Source organism: Crinia signifera, chromosome 8 (genome assembly GCF_055691185.1).
Source record: "Crinia signifera chromosome 8, ASM5569118v1, whole genome shotgun sequence".
Lineage (NCBI taxonomy): Eukaryota > Metazoa > Chordata > Amphibia > Anura > Myobatrachidae > Crinia > Crinia signifera.
The window spans coordinates 111,861,855-111,878,055 of record NC_139224.1 but is presented as its reverse complement, the minus strand read 5'-3'; the positions used below and the strand labels follow the sequence as shown (position 1 = coordinate 111,878,055).

Here is a 16,201-nt window from a genome sequence, read left to right as displayed (position 1 = left end):
GCTCCCCTTACACACCCTACTCCTCTTCTGTCTCCGACATAACCAATCACCCCCCCTATCCCACACCAGTGTGGTGACTTATTTTATGCTTCTACGCAGGACCTCACGCTGCAGCTGCATGGTCCCCCTTCTTGCAGGTAGCCACTGACAGTTACTTACCAGCGCATCGGCGAACCCGGGCAGGATGATGTTAGCTAACTCCGGTCTCTCCTTTCTGCAGGTTGCACTCCTGGTGCTGTGGCGCAGGCTGGGCTTCTTCCTGCACTCCCGGTGCAGGCTACCCAATCACAGAGCTCAGAAGTCAGCCGCCTGGCACTGCAGATTCAGGGCGGGCTGTGACGGCTGTCTTCTGAGCTCTGTGATTGGGCAGCCTGGGCCGGAAGCTGCCTGTCACAGGGGAAAGCAGTGCCGCGGATCGGATCCACAACAGAAATCCGATCCATCACTCATCGCCCTGCCGCATAACATCACATCAACCCGCAGTGAACGCCTGGTAAAGCTGCCGAAGTGACGCCCCTAGGCATAGGCTGCTGCCCTAGGCAATTGCCTAGTATGCCTATGCCTAGGGCCGGCTCTGACTTGGGCAACCAATCCTCTATAACCCCAAATCTCAAATAGTGAAACAAACAAATAAGCAGTCCTTTCACCAGCACTAGTTTATAGGTTTTTGAAGAGGCAAGTACCCTCTCTTTGTTGGGGTACTCTAGTTGAAAATAAAGTAAAATAGAATTCAAATCCCAACCGAATGGAGGATCTGAAATGTTGATAGAACATAACGTATCGGTAGAGTGATAACACAAATTTCTCAACTTTTTTTGTTGTTGTTAAAAAATATTCGGAGTCCCAATAGGCTCTAAGGATATGTTGGGCTTGGAAAGTTATATCGCAATCTTAAAACATAACTTTTGTTGGTTATTTAAATATAAAAAGAGGGGTATATTTAATCAGTATACACACATATGGATATAAGTATAACATAAACAGACAGACAAAATCAAAGCCTGATTGCAAAACCTGGACCCTACAGGAGAATAAACACCCTTAATATCAATGCCTAGGTTTTGGCAGATAATTAGAAGGGCAATTAATTGTCTCCTTATATAGTTAACTAATTAGGCATCCTCAGTAATTGGGGCACCATATCATCTGGTCCTTGTTAATCATCAATAACCAGTTTGTCTGAAGTAGGATGGCTGCAATACAATTGAATAAGAGAGATTGCTTATGCTGCTTTCCCACTGCCTAAACGGGTAATACCCCGGTATTTGTAAACGGGTCTTTAAACGGGTCTGAGCCATAAAGACCCTTTTCCACTGCAGCTCTTAAATGGTAAATTGACGTTTAAATAACTTTTTTGTCACATTCACATTGTAATCATTTAAACCACAAAGCATCCCATTTAAACCCATAGTAAAATGGGCTGTCATATACTGTAGGCCAGTATTCAATGGCCGGGGGTCGTGGGCGGCAGCGAATCCTGTGTAGGATTCGCTGCCCTTTCGCCTTGGATTCTCCCTGCTGGGAGATTCGCCGGCAGCCGCCCGTCCCCTGTATTCAACGCGTCAGGGGATCTCAGCCCCTGACGGCGAAAATTGACCCCCATGACGAATTGCTCTCCCCTGCTTCTGTGGCTACACTGCCACTGCAGGGGATGGAGCGGAGTCCCGGCCGGGGATCGCACTAATGCTGCTGGGAGCCCCTGCACAGCCTGACGAGTCCAGCAGCAGCAGTAGCAGACCTCCGGCTCAAGCAGCCCCGGCGCTGACATCTGCTATCACCGCGCTGGTGCTGCCAGAGCCAGAGGTCTGCTACTGCTGGAGCCGTCCCTGTCAGCTAATGTCCCCCGCATATCTCTCCCCCCCCCCCCGTCCCCTCACCTCCCTCCCAGCAAAGCAGCACATGTGTCCCACCTGTGGGGTGTCCGGACACTAGTGGGGGTGAAGAAGGGCTTGCAGGGTGCTGCTGGGGTCGGAGCCGCTGCACTCACTGGTCCCGCTCGTGCCTATGTAATGATCGGGACCAGTGTGCAGTGAATATATGAATATTAATGAGCGGCTCCGGCTCCCGGCCCCCTGCTGGCGAATGTGTAAAAAAAAAAAATATATGGTTTAAAAAATAGATATATATATTAAAAATATATTCATGTGCTGCAAGTATATGAATAAAAATAGCATGCCCTTTCATAGAAAAAAAAATCTGATTTTTTAACACCAAAAAAAAAATTAAAAACGCTTTAATTTAAAAGATCACATTACAGTTCACCTAAAAAAGATGACGAATGCTAAACGGAGAATCATGGCGAAAATCAATGGAGAAAGCAGTTCTCCATTTGAGCATTGAATACACTGTTGCCTCCATTGAATATGGCGAATTGTTTTTTCTAACAGAAAATTCGCCGTTAACCCAGCGAATTGCCAGATTCACTGAAAAAAACGGCGAATCTGAGGCATTGAATACTGGCCATAGAATGGACTTTTCTTGGCCACAGGCCAATCATGTTCTTAACATTTATTATTATTACTAAATATGTTTAAGACCCTTTCCCACTGGCAAAAAAAAGTCTCTAAAATGGGTAAAACACTGCTTTTTACCTGTTTAACAAATACCGGTATTTATGTCGCAATTAATGGGGAGTTGAAGTATTTGGTAAGAAGTCTAGTGGCCCTCGCCAAGGTGATAATTGCCCGACGGTGGCTGTCCCCACTGGCTCCTTACCATAGGGAATGGGTGAACCTGACAAATCAGACCAGTGAACATGAAAGGTATCTGCATGCATCTAGAGGGACGCTCGATAAGTACCAGAGAATCTGGGGCCCCTGGAATAGATCAGGGTTATATAAAGTTAGTAACAGTGAGGGGATTAATATCTAGAGGGGGGAGGGAGGCGGGAGGGAGGCCAGGTTAATACATGCAGGGGTTTCTTGTTTTTTTTTTTTTTTTCTTTCGGAGATTGGGATCACAGTAGGTAGGGAAAGGGCACGGGGAGACCTTCGACCGCTTTGCGGTCAGAGGTAGAGCCCCTATATATATATATGATCTGAATTAATAGGCACGTTCACATACACGTTTCACGGGCACACAATCTTGGCCCTAGTAGTAGATGGTTTAGTAGGGAAGCATAGGACGGTGTCACCAGTACTGGCGGGCACTAACTGTGTCTATACACAAGGGTAGTAACAGGGGTATTCCTGTTGTTAGGGGGAGAGGACGGGTGGGGGGAGGGTATTTCGAATGGGGGTAGGGAGTCACTTTTTTTTTTTTTTTTCTCCCCAAGGACAAAAGACACAAATCCCCATACTTGATGGTGAGGCATCAGTTTTGGGGTTCTTCACTAGGCACCCTCTTTATATAGGGAATACATCAGGGTTTTCCCGTTTTTTTTTTTTTTTTTTTCTCTTTTCCCTGTGCTTGGCCCTTATTTCTTGATCCCACTTCCCTTCCCCCGTCTGTCATCTATAAACTGCGGTGGTGAGCGGGTGATTATCGGGTCCCAGCGGGAAATGTGGAGAGAGTCTGGGGGTAAGAGGGGGGCAGGGGAAAAGGGAGGCATAGAACTTAAATTTAAAGAATGAAGGATTAAACCATGAGAGGGGCGAAGGATCCCTTAGGAAGGTAGTACTTTGAAGAGTAGCTATGACTATATGTGTTTGTGTCTAGTGTTTTAATATTGTCATTGTATTAATTTTTTGTCTTGTTTTTGTAAGTGGTGGATGTATACTGCTTTATTGTCTTGTATATTTGAAAATGTGTAATGAAATAAAAACGTTATATAAAAAAAAAAAAAAAAATACCGGTATTTGTTAAACGGATAAAGCAACCTGAAGCGTTCCCACTGCAGCTCTACCTGTTTAAAAAGGCTAAAAAAAATGGCAATTTACCATTTAAGAGCTGCAGTGGGAAAGGGGTATAGTCTGTTTAAAAATGAGTGGCTCACAAATTACACAGTAAATGGATATACCTAGTACTGTCTATTACATATGAGAAACAGTTATAAAGTATTAATTCTGAATGACACAGTCTGTGAAGCTAGAAATATAAATTGATAGATATGTTGCAAGGGGATGCGGTCATCTATTAGAATGAACTTAGGTCTACAGTCATTAGGTCTACCCCACTAGGTCGACTGGCAGAAAGGTTGACCTGACTTAAGGTCGACATGGGCCAAGGTCGACATGACTTAAGGTCGAATTTGCATTAAGGTCGACATGAGGAAGGTCGACTGGTCATAAGGTCGACATGGGTTTTTCACTGTTTTTTGAGCCGACATGTGCCGACAGGCGGTATTTCATGTCCTACCATCCACTAGGGCGTGGTGGGAGAATAAAATAGTGTGCCGAGCGCAGCGAGGCACCGTGCCCGAAGCATCGCGAGCGAAGCGAGCGATGCGAGGGTCCGATTCTCATTGCCAACTGTGTCCATGTCGACTGTGTCGACATTCGGATCAAAAATTAGTGAAAAACCCATGTCGACCTTATGACCAGTCGACCTTCCTCATGTCGACCTTTATGCAAATTCGACCTTAAGTCATGTCGACCTTGGCCCATGTCGACCTTAAGTCAGGTCGACCTTCCTGCCAGTCGACCTAGTGGGGTAGACCTAATGACTGTAGACCTAAGTTCATTCTGACAGATGTCCCGATTCCGTTGCAAGTACATAGTAACTTCTTTTAAAGGCACACTGTCAGATAATAGTTTGACAAGGGAACATTTGGCTGTTCAATTGCAAACATAAAGCAGTAATAATACATTCAGCATTCCCAGTTATCTGTAATAATTTGAACTGCTCACGTTTCCTTGCATACAATGGCAGTACAATCATCAGTATTCAGTTTTTAAACATTATGTGGTAATCCAAGATTAATTATGTATTATACCAGTATCTGTAATTTCCTGGTTCAACGTAATAAATTCACTAATGCCCCTTTCAGACCGCACTTTTAAAACGGTAAATTGCCGTTTTTTTACCGTTTTAAAACGGTAATGTGTGCGGTCTGAAAGGTCCAGTCCCACTTAACCGGTTAGAAAATGCAGTTTTTTCTAACCGGTTAAAATGCAGGGTCCTACCCGTTTCTGAACCGGTATTTTAGCCAAAAAATCGGCTCAGAAACGGTATTTAGGACCCAGCCAATGAGCTGGGTCCTAAATTCAGCACAGTGAATACTTAATGAGCGCTCATTAAGTATTCACAGCACTGGAGCCCCCCCCCCGCGCGTGTCGACACCCCCCGCGCGCGTGTCGACGCCCCCCCGCGCGTGTCGACGCCCCCCGCGTGTCGACCCCCCCCCGCGCGTGTCGACGGCCCCCCCGTGTCGACTTACCCCGTGCCGGTATCTCCGTTGTGGTTCCCGGCACTGCAGCTCAGTATGCTCGGAAAGCACTTATGAAAAAAGTGTCTTTCAGAAAATGGCTGCCCCCATACGGAAGACAGTTTTTTTAAACTGGGTTTCCTATGGGGCAGCCATTTTCTGGAAGACACTTTTTTCATAAGTGCTTTCCGAGCATACTGAGCTGCAGTCCACAACGGAGGTACCGGCACGGGGTAAGTCGACACGGGGGGGGGGCGCCGACATGCGGGGGGGTGGGGGGGGCGTCGACACGCGCGGGGGGCGTCGACACGCGCGGGGGCGTCGACATGCGCGGGGGGGCGTCGACATGCGCTCGGTCGACACGCGAGGGGGGGGGGAGCTGCACGGAGGGGAGTGCTGAAGGCTGCACTGGCTTTAACCCTGTATTTGGAAAGTTTCCAAAAACGGGTCTGCCAGTGTCAAAAAATCGGCACTTAAACGGTAATATACCGTTTAAGTGCTGCGGTCTGAAAGGGGTTTTATCTGGCAGACCCGTTTTTGGAAACGTTTCCAAATACAGGGTCAAAGCCAGTTATGCGGTCTGAAAGCAGCATAACATTTTAGTGAGGCAGATAACCTGCAAAAATATATACAGTACAGGTGTTATTGGCCAAAATGAATGGTGTCCACAATAAATCTAACCTAAATCCCGCAATATGAAATAATCAGCCTGCTATTGCGATATTATCGCATGTAATCTTATTAGCAGGACGGCATAAGAGTTAAGGTGAGTATGTAGTCTCTATTAAGATCCCCATTCTGATAGTAAGCTAGAGTAAAGAACAACTTATGATAAGTTGATTAGAGAAAGTCTCCCTGATAGTCTTCACAGAACTGCTGCTGCCTGATTATTATACTTATATGGTAATAAGTGGTGTAATGTGGGGTACACACCACGACGACCCGCTCACGATGCATATTGTGAGCGGGTCGTCAGTGTTTCTTCAGACCCGCTCGCGATGATGCGGGGGGGGCACGACCCGCTCACGATGTGCACCGTGAGCGGGTCCGATCCGATGGCGACCCGCACCCGGCTGTATGGTCGTTCTTCAGATCCTACCTGCTGCAGGTAGGATCTGAATAACGACCGACCTGCGGGACCGCGCATCGGATCGGTATCGGTCCACACCAGGACAGAAAAGGGCCCAATCACCACACAATCTACATCCAATTGGTCGGAATTGGATCTAGATTGATGGGATCGGGCCCTAGTCGTCCTGGTGTGTACCAGGCATAAGGTATTCCAGGGTGGTTTGGACTTCGTAAGTATGGCAAGTGAGCGGGTCCTTATTGTGGAGACAGGTGGAGAGATAAGGGAGGAAATTTACTAAGATGTGTATTCTACAGTACTTCACATGTGATGTTGCTATGGGCAACCAATAAGTATCTACTTATTTATTTAGCACCCTCTAGAAGATAGTAGACAGGCTCTGATGTGTTGTCCATAGCAACATCACATGTAATGTAGAATACACATCTCAGTAAATTTCCCCCAAGGTATCTGCTGTCTGATCCTCCTTAATGGAAAAGGTGAAGAAGATGAGAGTAAGGAGCCCATACACGCTGCGATCGCGGCGGCTCCGTTTTGTACTTTGAGATGCGCGCTCCCTCGCATCTCATCTTACAGTACAAAAATGTGCTGCACATACTTTTTGTACTAGCTTTTCATTGCATCGCATGCACAATGCATGCACAAGGCATGCGATGCGATGTGTACTATTTAAGTACAAAAAGTACGCCCAAAACGGAGCGCGTATGGGCTCCTTTAGTGATATATTTAAGGTAAGTTCTCCGGATATTTTCTCACAATAACATTTTTTTAAGAAATTTGTGTTATCACTGAACAGATACGTTACGCTCTAATAACATTTCAGATCCTCCATTCAGTTGGGATTTGAATTATTTTTTACGTTATTGGAGGAAACTCTGTAAACGTTCCAGTTTAAAGTCTGTCTGGTTATTCCTCTGGATCTGATCTATTCCTCCAGCAAGCTGATCCATTCCATCTGGTTATTCATTTGGTTCTAAATATATCTTCTAGTAAGCTGATCCAGTCCATCTGGTTATCCTTTGGTCCAGTGTAAAGTCCCTGCAAAAACGTAAATTGTGCCAAAATATTGTACTCCCAAACACACACATATGCATATGTTCAACACCTATACTATCAGCCCCAATTTCCCCTTTAACACATTAAAAGAAAAAAAAATCTATTTAGGCAGCTGGTCATATCCATGCTACCATGATGATGGGCTTATTTTTCTGCAGAGGCCTAGAGCTAGAATGCACAGGCCTGCCATCAGGAATTTTGGGGCCTGGGACTCATTTCCAATCCAAGCCCCCCCTCCCCCTCCTCACTTGACTTACCATAACCCGGCTCCTGCTCCCCCATCTCCTCTTCCACTGAGCTGAAGCCCGGAGGTCAGGATGCTGACTCTGATTGGCTGCCGGTACGTGAGCATTTTAAATGGCTGCCGACGTCCTGGGTTGGATAAGTACTCCGGGACCACCTGCTTTGTGAAGCGCAGCAAAGGCAGTCCGGGTGTGTGTGTTTTGCGGTGGGAAAAATGAGCTTCCCAGAGGCTGGGGCCCTGGACAGCTGTACCCACAGCACCCCCCTATTGGCGGCCCTGAGAATGCAGTTAGCATCCTGGTGGTGTCAGGACTTGGGTCTGTCGTGTTCCCGGCTGTGGCAGCAGTGGGCCAGTGGTTAATGCTGGGAACAGGAACACTGGGGGTTTGAGGCAAGGACAGTTCATATAGCACTGGCACTGCGAGCACAGCTAGGTGGGGGAGTTGACGAGACTCTGATCAGAGGTGTGGAGTCTAACACCACTGATGGTTTTTACCAGAGACCCCCGCAAGGAGGTTTGGACTCCGCTGTGTTTGGTGGTGAGGTCGCAGCTTTCTGACCTGAGTTCCCACACCTAACTGGCCAATCACAAGGGTTAGATAGTGATTAGTGTGCGTAGAGCTTGAACCTGATAACTAGGAGCTTGGTAAGTGCACTGCGTAAGCCTGGAAGCCGGAGAGACGTCAACGGCTTGAAAGTTGGCAAGAAGTCAATGACCTGGGAGCCGGAGGAAGGTCAAAAACCTGGCAGCCAGCATGGAGTGTTGACGGCCTGGGAGCCGAAGGGAGGTCGATGGCCTGGGAGCCTGGGAGCTGGGGATGGTTGCAGAATCATCCTGGGAGTCAATGACAGCAGCACCGACCTGGGAGTTTATGACGGCAGAGTCAATGATGGCAGAGTCAACCTGGGAGTCGATGGCGGCAGAGTCAACCTGGGAGTCAATGGCGGCAGAGTCAACCTGGGAGTCAATGGCGGCAGAGTCAACCTGGGAGTCAATGGCGGCAGAGTCAACCTGGGAGTCAATGGCGGCAGAGTCAACCTGGGAGTCAATGGCGGCAGAGTCAACCTGGGAGGCAATGGCGGCAGAGTCAACCTGGGAGGCGATGGCGGCAGAGTCAACCTGGGAGGCGATGATGACTGTGTTGGTCTGGGAACTGATGGTCCTGTGCTGCACTCTGGAAGCTGGCTGTAAACTGGATGCTGTGGATAATATAACAGCAGCTATATCAGGTGGAATTAACCAGGCATGGTGGTAGTAACAACAGCAGCAGCAGGATGAGGTTCACTGTAGCAGATAATCAGGAGCCTTGGAGTCAGCCTCTGGGGAACTATCAGGAGAATGATGAGTGAGGTTTAGAGTTGATGCATGTGTCGACTAGGGAATCAAAGATGGTGATGGCCCTTTAAGAGCCAGTAGCAAACTCTGCTAAAGGATGTTGGAGTGCTCTATCCCCTTCCCTTGAGAGCTGTAGATGGTAAGCAGATTGGAAGGTAACCTGGCAGGTAAAGAGTACCAGGGAGCTTTAATGACAGCAGGAGGCAATGGAAGATTGCACTGGTAATGCACAGGAACTGTGGACAGGAATCTGGAGTCTTAGGATGCTGACTTCTGGAGGAACAAAGAAAGCAGACTAGTTGTTCAAGGCCCTGAGCTGTTCTAAAGTCAATCCTTATATCCCCCTAGGTAGCTGGGGATTGGCTACTGGCCGCAGCAGCAATTAGGTAAGAACCAGGAAGGGGAACTACTTGAATATACCTGGATCATGTGACCAGTACTGAAGTCAGGGATCCTCACAGGTGCCTAATCAAGGAGGAATGCAGTGCAGCTGCAGCAGCAGCATGGACACAGACAAGCCTGGAAACATTGGAAACCAGAAAACCAACGTGAACCAAGTCAGGTTTGTGATTGGTAAGGATTCCGCTGTTCGGTATACTGGCACTGTCCTCCAAACTGTCTTCAGAAGACCGTAACTTCAATGCGTTCAGGATGCCAATGCCAGAATACCACCAGCCAGCATCTCGAATGGTGAGTATGCATGGAGCGGGCAGCAGGTGATGGGAGGTTAGGGTTAGGATCTATTGGGGATAGACTGCTCTAGACTTAGGGTTTGACTGTGGGGAGGGGAAGGTTAGGGTTAGGCTACAACGAGGGGTAGGTTTAGGCACCTAGATGTGGGGATTAGGGTTAGGCTGTTGAGTGGGGCAGTTAGATTTAGGTGTCAGGGTGCGGGGTTTACGGCTAGGTACTAGTGGAGGTGGTTAGGGCTAGGCTGTGGGGATGCAGGGTTAGGCTGCTGCAAGGAAGGGTTATGGGATTAGGCTGCTACGGAGCAACTGTCTTAATACTAAATGCTGGAATCATTTACAGTATGTATCACCCTGGAACTCCATTTGTCCAATTGTTAATCTGTCTCTTATACATAAAGTATTCACAGCGCTTCACTTTTTCCACAGTTTTTTTATGATACAGCCTTATTCCAAAATTGAATAAATTCCTTTTTCCCCTCAAAATTCTACACACAATGCCCCAAAATTACAAAGTGAAAAAAGTTTTTGTTTTGTGATTTTGTACATGTTGGAGTGGTTACATGACAATAGGGGCATGGTCCCAATATGCCACACACAGTAATGCCCCTTACACATTATGCCACACACTGTAATGCCCTTAAACATTATCCCACACTGTAATGCCTCTTACACATTATGCCACACATCATAATTCCCATTACACATTATACCACACACTGTACTGCCTATTGCACATCATACCACACACTTTAAAGCCCCTATGACATTATGCCACACACTGTGATGCACATTACACATTATGCCACACACCCTGATGCCCAATACACATTATGGCACACAGAGTAATGCTCATTACACATTATGCCACACACCGTAATGATTATTACATATTATGTCTTCTACAGTTATGCCACTGACACCATATTTATGTCCCACATGCAAAAAATTCCCTTTACAAATTATGCCCCACATCAAGGCCTTTAATTACTTGCTGCCAGGGGTTTCATGTCAAAATATGCAGCTTTCTGCATCTTCTTCTTGTGGCGCGAGTATTCGCAGCACTTTCAGGTAAGGCTATACACGCAATGGTGTAATTAACCATTTTGCCCCCCCCAAGGCATTTAGGGCCTTATTCTAGTTCACTCCTTTTGACAAAATCCTTCTTAGATGGACAAAACCATTTGCACTGCAGGTGGGGCAGATGTTACTTGTGCAGAGAGAATTAGATTTGGGTGGGGTTTTACTTCAAAGTGAGATCTATATTGCGGTGTAAAAATAAAGCAGTCAGTATTTACCCTGCGCAGAAACAAAATATCTCACCCAAATCTAATTATCTCTGCACATTTTACATCTGCCCCCCTGCAGTGCATATGGTTTTGTCCATCTAAGAAGGATTTTGTCCGAAAGAGTGAACTAGAATAAGGCCCCTAGTGTCCACTGTAGTGTAGCTTACACGCATAATGACTCCTTTGGTGCTGATTACATGTAAAATTCCCCTGGAGGCTGCTTACATGCATAATAACCCCCTGTAGTGACACTTACTTGCATAATGGCCCCTGCAGTGCTGCTTACATGTATAATGCCCTCTGAGGTGCCGCTTACACACAGAATGCCCCTAGTAGGACTTACCGCCCTATGTGCTCATTGCTTGGGATTTCTTGCTTGTTGCCCGGGGTTTCTTGTTCAATGACACTGGTTACATGCTCCTTGTCAGGGGATACATGCTCCTTGCTAGTTCTTTCTATGCTTGTTGCCTGGGGGTTACATGTACTTGCTGATCGCCCGGGGGTTATGCATGTTCACTTGTACCTGAAAAAAGGTAGACAGGGTCAAAAACTCAATACAAGCAAAAGGTTGACATGAGTTTTTCAGGGTTTTTTTTTGGTTGTCAGTGTTGACATAGGTCCCCATGGACACCATATTAGTGTACGGCTTCCCTTGCTTTAGGCAGGTTGCCTTGCTGCGCTTGCCATGCTTCAGGCACTATTATATTCACCCTTTATGCCCACTGTGATGGAAATGTATGAAAGTCAGTTAAAAAAATACATAAAATCATGAACAAATTATGTCAACCTTTTTAATGTGTTGACCCTCTGCCTGTTGACCAATAGTGGTCGACCTTTTGACTGTTGACCTAGACATTGTTGACATAATGACCACACACCCAGCTGGAGACATAGAGGGATCAAGACGGGAGACACTGGGTAAGACTGGAGACAGAAAGTGGGGAAGGCTGGTGAAAGAGGGCAATATATCTGGAGACGGGGGGGGGGGGGGGTTTAAAGTGACTAAGATGGGAGTTCTATTGAAGATACTACTTCTTATTTATTTAGTACAAAGATAATATATAGAACCTGATTGGTTGATGCGTGCCACATTCCATCTTCAATAGAGCTCCCAAATTTACCCCAGAGAGAGGGGTATGACTGTAAGCAGAGATGCGCAATACACTCACAAGTGGTTACAGACACACCCAATTGGTTTTGCTAGATACTGCCCATAGGGCAGGGCTGGGCAATTGCGGCCCTCCAGATGTTGAGGAACTACACATCCCAGCATGCCTTGCATCAGTTTCAGCATGGCCACATAGCAAAACTAATGCAAAGCATCCTGGGATGTTTAGTTCCTCAACATCTGGAGGGACGCAATTGCCCAGCCCTGCCATAGGGGGTTCTAGGCACACAATGGGCAGTTCTAGACATGCCTTTCTGGCAGTGCACACCCTAATAAAATGTGATGCAAGTGCCTATGAACTGCTGAGCAGATTTGTTGCTGTTCAAAGTTTCATCAGCACATCCTTGTTGTTTTCTGTTTCATGTCTAAAAGATTATTTTTGGGACAGTTGTCTGACTTCCTTTGGTTTCTGTTCAAGATTGTGCTTTTTAGTAGTCAGCATTGCAATGAGGCTATCTTTGAGGGTTTAACTTGTGGACTCCTTGTAACAAACTCCTCTAGCAGCCCAGATGTTCCAGTCTCCCAAACATGACCATTACAAATGCATCATCATAAAATGTTTTCACTTTTAAATGTCATCAATGTGTTTTATGGCATTCTAATTACAGGGCAGTACGGATGGTGTAGTGTTAACATTACTATCTCACAGCACTGATGGGTTCAATACCCACCATGGCCCTAACTGTGCAGAGTTTTTATATTCTCCCCGTGCTTGCGTGGGTTTCCTACGGGTACTCCGGTTTAATCCCACAATCCAAAAATATACTGGTAGGTTAATTGGCTCCCAACAAAATTACCCTAAAACAATGCCTGTGTGCGTGTACATGTGGTAGGGAATATAGATTGTAAGCTCCACTGGGGCAGGGACTGATGTGAATGTTCAAATATCCTCCGTAAAGCGCTGCGGAATATGTATGCGCTATATAAGAAACTGTTAATAATAAATAATAAATAAATTACAGGACATGGTGGAAGATGGGAGAGCAAGCTTATACAGATCTGTTGTAACCAACACTTCCAAGGAGATGATGTGTTTTACAGACTACCCAATGCCACCGGATTTCCCAACATACCTGCACAATTCAAAGGTCTTGGAGTACCTCAGACTTTGGGGGAAATTTACTAATATGGAAAACCTAAAAATTCGTATTCGTATTTTACCTACGACCGATTACGAATGTGTACGAATGGTATTGTTGTAGAAAAAGTCGTGTTCCGGGCTTTAATTTACTATGTAGTCGTAATTGAAAAATTCGTATTTTTCGATGTCGTAGCCATTCGTATTTTGTTTTACAAATGTTTCGTATTTTTGTAGAATCGTAAATTGAAATACAAATGTCCTAGGGAAGTTTGTTTAAAAACCAGGATATTTTACGAATTTTCGTGAAATGAAATACAAAAAATTGTATTTAATTCCACATGCATCACTATGAAAATGAAACCAGAATCGTGATTGGTGTATTTGTTTTACACTTGGGAGGTCTCTCACAGCCATATATAAGTTGTGGAGGCGCCAAAACTTCAGTTTAATGTATAGCACACACTGTTTGCATTACAACACAATAGCACAGGTTAGGTCTGCAGAAACACTGCAAACCACAATACTCATCACTCTTTACAAGCGTTTGCCACCATTTCTGCCCTTGTAATTCCCAACCTTACTTTTCCAGATTTTTGTTCCCAACACTTACATCAGACATAACATCTGTAAGTGTGTACAGAACTATATATATATATATATATATATATATATATATATGCAGACAATAACATAATATCTGCTCATAACCTTCAATACGAATTAATGATTCTCCTCACCTAATTTGACACACCCTTGTTTGCACAGCTCATCAGTGCAGCAGCTGACATCATTTCTTCACTACTCTGAAAGTCCAGAAGGTTACTGCTTTTCATCCTGGTTTTAGCCATTTGCAATATTACAGTGTTGTAAACATTATACCCACTAACTGCAGTTTTTATTGATCATGTGACCTGCTAATTGAATGTGTATTAATGCTGTGCGTCACTGATCTTGTTTAGGAAATCACAGGTTCAATCACATACATGTATGTTTTACTGGGCCTTATTCTGATCGGTGCGGCCAAACGTGCGTACGTTCGCTATTAACGTACGCTAGCCGCACGCGGCCGTTGGGGTTAAGTCCACCCACAACTCAGCCGCATACGTACGGGCATAAACAACGTAGAAGGGGAGTGGCGTACAAATGAGCGTACGCCAACGTACACGGACGGGCCAGCCCTCACACTCCGACAACTGGCGTACAACTGAGCGTACGCCGCCGTTTACGGACGTCTCTCGTCCGTCTTCCCACCGCCTTCTTGCGGAGATCTGAGCGTACGCCAGCTTGCACGGACGGGTCCCTATTGTTTTCAATAGAAAAGTCAGCTTATGTCACCGCTCGTGAGAGTGAGCGTACGTCCGTGTACGCTGACATACCCTTCATATATATGGACCTGCAAATCTTGCCTTTCAACTATAATTATGAAAATTAATTAATTGATTGAATTAATTAATGTGCAAAATAGTGGTCATGGGCTTAAAACATTGCTGAAACATCCTTTGTAGGTGTTAGATGTGGTTTATGTTATTGTATCCTAAATACAAAACCTATGTTTGTATTAGAGTGAACACGTTGACACATGTCGACTTGTGTAGATTGAGTGTGCTACTGTGTAAAGTCTATGAAAGCACGTAGTGAATGTGTCTAACTGTTTAGCAAATACCTACCTTAGCATATATAAGCAGGTCTTAAAAAGATTCTTACCTTAAATTAAACAAACCTTTAAATGTAGAGAAGTATAGAAAGATAAGCTTCCAATGTGTTTGAGTGCTGTGTGTGGCTTGCAGGTAGTGAAATCATGGTTTGGACTTAATAGACTGCAGCATTGCTTATTACATTCAGGTGTATGTGTTTGAGTAGGAATCAGCGTTAATTAGCAAACTCAGGCGCACGCTGGCATGCGGTATCTGTAGGGGTGGTTTGAGGTGGCGGTTGGCGGCCGCCTGTTTTGTGTCCGAAATGAACGGTGCCTTAGTCGATCGTGCGGTAGTAGCACCGCTCATTTTTGGTGCACACCCCCGTGTACGCCCATATTTACGCCCATTTTCCCTCATTATTTCGGCCGCTCCCCTCTTCACGCCCCTATGCCGCCCCCAATACCCGTACACTCGCGTACAGGTTTTTTCGCACGTAGAGACCCGTCCGTAAGCGTTGGTGAGTGGTCGCGCCTGCGCATTAGCGAATGTACGCATGCGCAGATCATAAAAAAACCCGGGACGTACGCGTACGGCCCGGCCGCTCCAACCAGAATAAGGCCCACTGTGTGAGTGCTTCAGGTGGGCTTTAGCTGCTCAAGGGTTATTAGTGGACATACATTTATTCTGCTCTCAGCACACCAAAATTTCACAATCCACATTTTCAAACTCTTGTGCAGTGCAGGTGGGGCAGATGTAACATGGATATAAACAGTTTTATATATTTCTATGATTTTTAATTCCTGTGCAGCCTAAATAATGTACTTATTTGTAAAAACACAGCACTTTACATTTCTGCTTCCACACACCCAAGCCCAGGGCTGGCGCCACCAGTAGGCAATGGTTGGAAGCAGGGCAGGAGGGAGGGCTCACTGCGCTGTGCGCAGTTCAGTCCCGATGCATGTTAACGACATTTTCCTCCACGCGTACAGCCGTTCAGCGTCTGAGGGTGAGCCAAGTGCTCAGCGCTGCCCGGCTGAGTGGCTGTACGCGGTGCGGGTGGAGGAAAATGTCAATTAACATGCATCGGGACTGAGCTCTCCCTCCCGCCCGCCCGCTCGCTCGCTGGACCGTCACCCGAGGTCCTCCTTAAGGGTGAGTGGTGTCCCCCCCCCCCAGGAGCAGCATGGCGGCCGTATTCCCACCCCCCCCCCGTAGAGCGGGTGAGCGCCGGGGCGCCCCCCCGCCTGGGGCGCCCCCCCGCCTGGGGCGCTCCGGCGCCTTGCACCGGCACTGCCCAAGCCAATTGT

The 16,201-nt window shown here is 46.3% G+C and overlaps 1 pseudogene across 1 annotated transcript in view; it reads left to right on the top strand.

Moving 5' to 3' along the window:
- Positions 1-16,201, top strand: part of LOC146026378 (dimethylaniline monooxygenase [N-oxide-forming] 2-like) — a 65,918-nt pseudogene that overhangs the window by 8,932 nt on the left and 40,785 nt on the right. The window contains exon 3 of the transcript XR_014454438.1: positions 13,139-13,286. The product of XR_014454438.1 is annotated as a dimethylaniline monooxygenase [N-oxide-forming] 2-like (transcript). The remainder of the gene's footprint in view (positions 1-13,138; positions 13,287-16,201) is intronic.